Raw genomic sequence first — 9,608 nt, 5'->3', positions numbered from 1 at the left:
AGCTGGAGTTTGATGCACGGTGTCACGGGAGGTGGGTGCAGGTCCATGGGGATGGAGTGCAGCTTGGGCAAGCCTTGGAGCATAGGAGTAGAGCACGGACTGGGGGACACAGAGGCGGGACACAGTGGTGGGAAGCAGATGGGGGGCTGTGCAGATGTGTAGGGGTTGTTGCGTGGACAAGTTGTGGGTGAGTACATGGAGGGCAGGGGTCGTGAGTATTAGCATGCAGGGTTCAGGGTGCAGAGGTTGGGGCACAGGATGGGTGGGGTACATGTCCAAGCTTGTGTGGGAAGAAGGAGTCCAAGGGGACCAGGATACAGATGTATGCATGCACAGGGGTGGGGTGCAGGTTGCAGGGGTTTGAGGGGAATGGGGCAGGGGTGGGGTATGTATGCACATGTCATGAGGTGAGCACGGCCCTGGTGCAGGTGCACTGGTGAGGCAAGGCATGGGTATGCATGTGCACAGGGCATGTGGGGGATCTGGATACACAGGGCAGCAGCTGGATGGCACAGATGTGCACATGAGCACCTGCTGGGTGAGAGGGCAAGGCACTTGTGCTAGGGGACAGGGCAAGGGTGTGTGTATGTGCAGGATGGGGAGATGGGCAGAGTTGCAGGTGTGTGCAAGCTGGGGGAGTGGTGTGCAGGGGTTGGGGTACAGATGCATAGGTGCTGGGGTAGACAGAACGTAGGTGTGTGCATGTGTGGATGCAGGGGTTCAGGGCCCTGGTGTGCATGTGCACAGAGCTCAGGTGGGGCGAGCAGAGTTGAGTGTTTCTGTGAGCTGAAGGTTAGTGTGGGCCAAGTGTGTGAGTGCTTGCACAGAGCTGGGGAGTGGGGGGGGAGATGTGTGGGTGTGGGGCTGGGCAGGACACATGCATGTGCATGGGTCTGGGGGTTTGAGGCACTGGTGTACATGTGCACAGAGCAACCAGGTAGGGTTGCATTACTGAATAGGTTATGCACAGGTGTGGCAAGGAGCACCTGTGGGGTCAGGGATGGGGAAGTGGGGGGAGTAGGGCTGGGCACGGGTGCATGGGTTCCAGGGTGGTGGGGCAAAAGCATGTGCTGGTGCAGAAGAGGTGAGCCAGGCTGGGATGGGTGTACACACTTGTAGGGGAGATGGGGTGGGGATGTGTGGATGGGGGTGTTGGGGTGGGGCTGCTTGGAGTGCTGGGATGTGGGGCTTGGGTGCATGGGTCATGTGGGGAGAGTGGCTGGGTTCAGGTGCTTGAGGCATGTGGAGGCTCACGGGGCAGAAGGCAGTGTATGTGAATATGGCGTGTTCAAGGAATGAGGCTTGGTTTACTTCCTAGTCCCCATATCCCTACCTGTGCACTCCTGAGGACTCTGAGCCTCCATTTGGAAAGGGAAATATTAGACTGTTTGTATTAGCTGTATGGTCTTCAGTTCTCTACACCTCAATTCAACAGCTTTTGCAACCAGGACCTCCCTATGTGGTGTAGAAGACCCTCTCATGTCATTTACACTCTGGAATCACTGTCCCAGTAACTTTCCTTTCACTTCTTTAGCTGTTCCTTGGAACAGGAGTGAACGCAACCTATCCTATTCTGCCATTTTCCTGGAAGTCTCTGTATTGCTTTTTTATTCACATTTCATTTATGTCTGTTCTTTTATTATTATTTATTTCACGCTGCTTGCCTTGGGTTAGTTGGCTCTTCTTCATCTAGAGCTGCCAATAATGAAGTTAGGTTTCTGATATATTTCCTCTTTTTAAATGTCAACATTTAGAGCTACAAATTGCCCTCTCACCATCACCTTTGCTATATTCCATAAGTTTTGTATCTTGTGTTTTCATTTTTATTCACCTCACAATATTTCCTTATATCCTTTGGGAGTTCTTCTTTGAAACATTGCTTAAGAGTATGTGGATAGGGTGGGCCACAGTGGCTCAACAGGCAGAGTTCCTGCCTGCCATGCCAGAGACCCGGGTTCAATTCCCAGTGCCTGCCCATGCAAAAAAAAAAAAAGAGTATGTGGATAATTTCCACATATCTACGGATTTTTTAGCTCTCCCTCTGTTGTGAACTTCTAGATTCATTCTATTGTGGTCAGAGAAGACACTTTGAATGATTTCAATCTTCTTAAAATTTACTGCGACTTGTTTTGTGACCTAACATATCACCTATCCTGGAGAATGACTCATACACACTAAAGAATGTGTGCTCTATATGTCTGTTAAGAATACTTGGTTTATAGTATCATTCATACTTCCATTTCCTTATTGATCTTCTGTCTAGATGTTCAATCCATTATTGAAGGTGGTGTATTGAAATCTCTCACTATTAAGGTAGAACTGTCTGTTTCTCCCTTCAGATCTGTCAATAGTTGCTTTATATATTTTGGGGCTCTGCCATAATGGGAAAATATAGTCGTAATTTTTATGTCTTCTTGTTGAATTGACAATTTTTTTAGTATAGAGTGATCTTATTTTTCCCTTAAGTTTTTGACTTAAAGTCTATTTTATCTGATATCAGTATAGCTATTCCATTTCTCTTCTGGTTACTATTTGCAGGGTATATATTTTCCATCCTTTCATTTTCAATCTACTTGTGCATGTTGATTTAAGGTACCTTGTAAAAAGCATATGTTGTCATACTTTTTTTTGAACGCTTCTCTGCAGTTGACTAGAGAGTTTAATTTACTTACATTTAAAGTAGCTACTGATGATGCAGAACTTTCTTCTGCCATTTTTCTATTTGGTCTTTTTAAGTCTTATATATTTTGTTCCTTAATTATTTCATTAATGCCTACTCTCATGTTTATTTGACATTTTGTAGTGTATGATTGTGAGCTCCTTCTCATTTCCTCCTGTAGATATTTTTCATTTATTTTCTTTGTGGTTACTATAGCACTTATATGTAACCTCCTAAATATATGATAATCATATTTCATTAGATGACGACTTAATTTCAATAACATACAAATCAATGCCCCTATAACTTTCCACCCCACAACCTTTTTGGTTGTAGTTGCTAAAAATCCTATCTTTATACCTTGTATATACAAAATCATAAATTTATATTTACTTTTTATGCATTTGCATTTCAGAACCTGTAAGAAGTAAAAAGTGCTATATATGAAAAGATATAATTCAACAGTACTCACATTTATAATTACCCATATAGTTATCTTTCCTACAATAAGTCTATTTCTTCATGCCACTTCAATGCACTTTCTAGTTCTTTTCAGTCTGAGGAACAACCTAGCAGCGTAGGTCTAGTGGTAATAAACATCCTCAGCTTTTGTTTATCTGGGAATGTCTTACTATTTCCCTCATTCTTGAAAGACAGTCTCGCTGTATACTAATACTTGGCCAGTGTTTTCTCTCAGCCTTTTAAATATTTTATCTCACTGCCCTTTGTCTGCAGGGTTTCTGATGGGAAATTGGAACTTAACCTTAGTAGGACACTCCTGTACATACACAAAGCTTTTATCTTACAGTTCTTTGTCTTTGCTATTTGACAAACTATATATTTGACTTACATAATGTGACTATCAGTCTTGACATGTTTTTTCCCCAAGTTTATCCTGTTTAGAGTTTGTTGTACTTCTTGGACATGTATATTAAGGTCTTTTATCCAATTTGGAGAGTTTTCCACCATTATCTCTTTGCATATTCTTTCTGCCACTTGCACTTTTTTTTTTTCCTTTGGGACTCTCATAATGTGTATGTTAGTATGCCTGATGGTGTCCCACGGGTCTCATAGGCTCTATTTTTACATTCTTTTTTCGTTCTTTTCCTCAGCCTAAATCTTTTCAGTTATCTTGACTTTGAGTTCACTAGTTCTTTCTTCTCCTAGCTCCAAGCTGCTGTTGAAATTTTCTAGGGAATTTTTCATGTTAGTTATTGTGGTATTCAACTCTAGTATTTCTGCTTGGTTCCTTTTGAAAATTTCTATCTCTTTATTGAGACTCTCATATTATTCATTCATCATTTTTGTTCTTTCTCCAACTTTTCCTCTATTTCTTTGAGAATTTTGAGGTTTGTTTTGCTTTGTTTTGTTTTTAAGCTTTGGTCTACTGTGCACAAAGTCTGGTTATCTTAGTTGATAGTTTCTGAAATTTCATCTTGTTTCATTGGTTGGGCCAACTTTTCCTGTTTCTTTATTTTGTAATCTTTTTTTGCCCACTGTACATTTTAAAATTTTAATGTGTTAACTTTGGGACTTAGTCACCAAGCTGTCTGCTCCTTAATTTTATATCCAGATCATAATATGACAGAGATTTCTTGAGCGCAAGGAGTTAAGGAAAACAGACCCATGCAAAAAATACCTTTCATAGTATTTGAAAATCGGCTCTGTGTAGGCTGCTGCTGTTCTCCTTCAGAGTTTAGTCTTCCTATTAAGAAAATTATCCCAAGGCAAAAGTGAGGTACAGGATCCTCTCCATCTTTCCTGATCCTACGTCTTGTCCAGGACTTTACTTCCTTGTGGCCTTATCCGCTTTACAGGAATCAGAAAGTTGTCCCCCCGATGGGTGCCTTACTGTAAGTCTTAACGTTGGCAATTTTTGTATCAGGTTACTTTGACTTAATTATTTCTTATAATGCTTTACATGTCTGCAAGCTGCTTCTGGCTACAGGGCAAGTTCTGGAACGGAGAGCCAGAAAAAGTGTCTTGGTTTCATCTTCCAGGCCACTACCCAATAAAGTGGCATTGTCATATAGGTACCTCAGTGTGTGTATAGGGGTATATTCCTTCCTCCAGAACAGGGCAAGGGACCTACAGTGGTAGTACAGGCTGGATCCACCCTGCATCAAGGACTGGGTTGGGGGTGGGGGGGTGCACCACAAGATTTTGCTACCATTTTTAAAGATTTTTTTTATTTATTCAGGACACCAATTACTGCAACCCTTAGTTTTCCAGAGCTTTGAGGAAGATGTATCTGCCAGCATAAATGCTAGTTGTTCAGATTCTGTGGGGGAACAGCAGCTGCCTTCACTGACCAGAAACCAGAGCCCATTTTCAATTCATATATTAAAAAAAAAAAATCTGTCTGAGCATGAACCCAATGAAGCAGAAGTCAGAACTTTCAAAATAAAAATTACAATCTTGATAACATTGATTAAGCTCTTATTTACATTTACATCTCATGTGAGCCATATATTTAGACTTTCTGGAGCCATTATGAGCCCCCTTCATGCCTGTCTCAGTTTTGCCTGGAAAATACTGACTCAGGAAAGTCCTCTCCAGGGTGACCCTCCTAACTAAATTTTCCCTCTAGGCAAAAGCAGCTAGAGATGGCAAAAGGAATGTTAAAAAAGAAAAGAAAAGAAAACTTTAAAGTCAAAACAAAAAAAAAAACAGAACAAATCAAGATTCCTGGAGAAGGTACAGGGGAAAGGAAGCTTTCTCTGGGGTTGAAACAATTGCAAAAACACTTCAATCTTAAAAAATTGTACTGCATATCCCAGGGCAAGAATCAAATGAAGAAGAGCTGAAAAAATCTAATCAGTTAAACTCAGGCAATTCTAACAGTCTAGAATATGTTGAATGAATTGCCAAAGAAAAGCGTTAACACAAAGCCAATCAACAATAAAACCCTAGGCAAGAGAGAGAAATTGACCTTCAGAGTAAACTCATCAAGATATTCAAATGCCTAGACATCAGCAAAAAATTACAGGAAGATAGGGCCCAGGAAAAGGATCAAATTAAAACTTAGAAAAGGATCAAATTAAAACTTAGATGGGGACACAGAACTTGGAACAACTAATCAACTATATGCAAACAAACCTCCTAAATCAATTCAAAGAGATAAAGGAAAATATGGCTAAGGAAATAAAGGATATTAAGAAGAAGATTGGTGAGTATGAAGAAAAATTTGACAGTATAAAAAAGTAACATAACAGAAATTATGAGAGTGAAAGGCACAGTAAAAAAAAATTAAAAATACACTACAGGCATACGACAGCAGATTTGAAAAGAGAAAGGAAAGAATCAGTGAACTAGACACCAGGACAATAAAAATCTCACAGACAAAAGAACAGATCGAGAAAAGAATGGGAAAAAAAAGCAGGGTCTCAGGGACTTGGATGACTGCATGAAATATACAAACATACATATCATAGGAGTCCCAGAAGAAGAAGAGAAGGGAAAAGAGGCAGAGAGAATATTTGAAGAAAACAGCTTGGTGATTCCCCAAAAGTTTAACATAACAATTACCATATAACCTAGCAATTCCACTCCTGGGTATATACCCAAAAGAACTGAAAACCAGCCCTCAAAAATATACATTACATGTATATTCAAAGCAGCACTATTTACAGTAGCCAAAAGGTGTAAACATCCCAATGTCCACCAATGAAAGAATTAACAAACTGTGGTATACAGTATAATATTCAGTCATAAAAATAATGAGGAACTCATATGTGCTATCATGTGGATGAACTCAGAAAAGCATTATACTAAATGAAAGAAACCAGAAAGAAAAGCTCAAATACTGTATGATTCTATTTAAATGAATATTCAAAATAGGTAACTTCATAGAAACAGAATACAGATTGTTGGTTGCTAGGGGATGGGGGAGGGAAAAATGCACAGCAACTGTTTAATGGGTATGGGGTTTCTTTTGGGTGTGATAAACATGTTTTGAAATTAGATACAGGTGGTGGTTATATAACATTTCGAATGCACAAAATGCCATTGAATTATCTACTTCAAAATAGTTAATTATGTTTTGTAGATTTCAATTTTAAAAATTATTGAAGAAATTTTTGTATATGTGGGCTTTATCTGTCACCATTTATTATAATAAAAAATTAAAACTGATATTTCTTTAAATATTTATGTATTAATTTAAAAGTAACATAAAAGCATTGTGTTAAAATATTTTTATTTAAAAATATTTAGTGATAAGAATGGCATTGTTCAATATTTTTTTAATTTAAAGTTTGGTTTAATGGAAGACACCTGCATTTTCTACTTGTTTCAGTAGCCAACCTGTTATAATATGTAACCCCTAGGAAACTCCATCATACACACATACGTGAATGAAAGTGAAAAAGGAAAATGTCCAAGAAATTTTATGAAAGGAATTTTGACTTCACAGACCCCCTGAAAGGATCTCTAGACCATACTTTGAAAAATTACTGGTACAAAAAATCCAAATAAATGTTTATCTAGAATAAATATATATTCTGATTAAAATATCTCTATGTCTATTGGTTGAAGACTTATTTATACCCAAATAGTAATCGGAAATGAAAATAAAATCTGAAGCTAAATTTAAAAGCCAAGCCCAGTTCAAATAAAGGACTCAACTTCTTCAATTACATGTTGTTAAACCTCTGGAGAGAAACTTAATTTATCAAAATTTTACCTTTAGAAATTGTTGTTGGCATGGTCCCTTCAAAACGAAAGTGGTCACACTGCTTTTGCTTTAAGGCAGTGTTTTGTAAGCCTGGCTACAAACTATCTGGAAAGCTGTTAAAAAGCAATGGTCCCAGGATCGACTAATCAAATCAGAATGGGTAGGGAAGAGGTGCTGAGGCATTGGTATTTTTTAAAGTTTCCCAGGCCATTTTAATGAGCTGCCAGCATCGAGACTCACTGTCTTAGTTACTCAAAGGTTCCCAACTCTAGTTTACTTCATTCTTTCATAAAGACCCTACCTTCCTTTTGTAGCCCCAGGGAAGAACAAAAAGTTTGAACCCCAGTAGTTCTCTACCTCTTCATCCATTAAGGCAAAAAACAGTATAGCTATCTTATTTAAGACTTGTGTGTATCTTGGTAGCTCATGCTGCTTTTATTATCTTAAATTAGCAGCTTCTCTTCCTTAATCCATGGATTCCAGGCAGGGCCAACTTCATGGATGTACCAACTGTGCAGTTCCACAGAACCCCACACTCAAAAGGGCTCAACATTTGGGTTAATAGCATGTCATTTCCATCTCACAATTATTAAGAATTTTTGAAAAGGGATACTGCATATTCATTTTTCACTGGGCTTTTGAGGATTTTCACCAATCCTCATTCCAGGCTTAATTATAAATTATAAAAATTTGAAAAAGAGTAAGCTAACATTATTTTTGAGACAAAACAGACCTAGAATGGGCCTTCCATAAAAGAAAAGGTTCAGGATGATTTCCTGTATTCCAGTCCTTATCTCTTACTCCTTCTCCCTCTAAAAACTCCAAGCTGAAATTCATGACCTCTACTCTTCAAATTTCTATTCATGGCCTAGGTTCTTATTACTAACAGGAGTTATGAAAAGAATTTTATCAATGAAGTTCCCAAAAAGAAGCAGATGGTACACTCAAGTTAGGGAAATTTTAGAAGGCTTACAAACATGTACAAAGGATACCACCAAGTGGTAGTGAGGCAACCCAAGCAGAGCCACAATGATCCCTAGGCTTGAAAGGAGTGTTGCTTAAAGCTAATCATTGATCTTTAATGGAAGAACAAAGACAGCCAGAAGGAAACTTCAGGTAGAGGAATAAGTACTTGGCCCTCAGTTTTCTCACTCCTGCTGATTTCTAGTCGTAGCGCTCCTTTTGCCAAACTCAACAGAAGGTGGAGGATAGAAAAGACCATAAATTCAGTCTTGTAAATTGGTTAACCTAGGGCATAAAAAGTTGGAAAACGGATCTCGATAAGAAAATGAAATTACATATCATAGCACACCCACTTTTCCTCTCAGCACTCATTCCTCTCTTTTGTCCTAGTGAAAATTCCTTGTTCCTGAGACAGGAAACCTTCCAAATCGCATTGGCAACTGTATCATAGGGTGAGGTCAGTTCGGTCGTAATACTATTTAAAATATATGCCAGACAATACTGGGGTCTTTCATATAAGATAAGGGAAGAAAAAGTAAACAATTAGTGAAAACAAATCATAGCTTATTTCAGTGGCTATTTCTGTCCCTGGTACACAAGACTTAAGTTTATAATTACAGCTTCCTCTTTCTATGCCCAAGCTTCATTTGTGTGGAATCCAAGTCAGTGGTCTTTCTTTATTTGACATCATAATTTTCCCTTAACTAAGAATATTTGGAAAGGTAGTAGTAAAATGTACCCTAGTAAATTCCTTGGATCCCAGATATAGTTCTCATTGCCCCACTGTAGAAGAACCATCTGACTGCTTCCTGGTAATTTGGATCAATTTACCCTGCCAATATAATGATGCTATTATCTATTGGTTCAGTGGCAGAAAAAGTCCAATATGTCCAGGGGATGTCTTAGCTTCCAATTCATTATAACCATAACTGTTTCCTGGAGGAATCATTCCTCTCTTGAGGACTAGGACCTTCAAACAAACCGTGTCCAGGATTCCAGCAAAGAGGAAACAAAAATGCTTGCACTGGGGATAATAATCAAAGGTGGTTCATGCCCACCTTCATCCACTGGTTCCTGAACCCAAACATTCTGAGTAAAGGGAAGAGGGCATAAAAATTTTGAACACGTTCATGGGTGTATGCATGTATGTGTTTACGTAAATGTGAGTGTCTGTGTGTGTATTCCAATTCTCTATTTTCTTATCTATTTTAGGTAAGGGATCTTAATAAAAGGGCCTTATAAGGACTTTTATAACCATTGGGTATACTGATGTATTTTTGTGTATGTACATGTGCGAGAACAAACAAATTA

This window comes from Tamandua tetradactyla, chromosome 15 (genome assembly GCF_023851605.1).
Source record: "Tamandua tetradactyla isolate mTamTet1 chromosome 15, mTamTet1.pri, whole genome shotgun sequence".
NCBI lineage: Eukaryota > Metazoa > Chordata > Mammalia > Pilosa > Myrmecophagidae > Tamandua > Tamandua tetradactyla.
Note: the sequence above shows the minus strand (reverse complement) of the source record.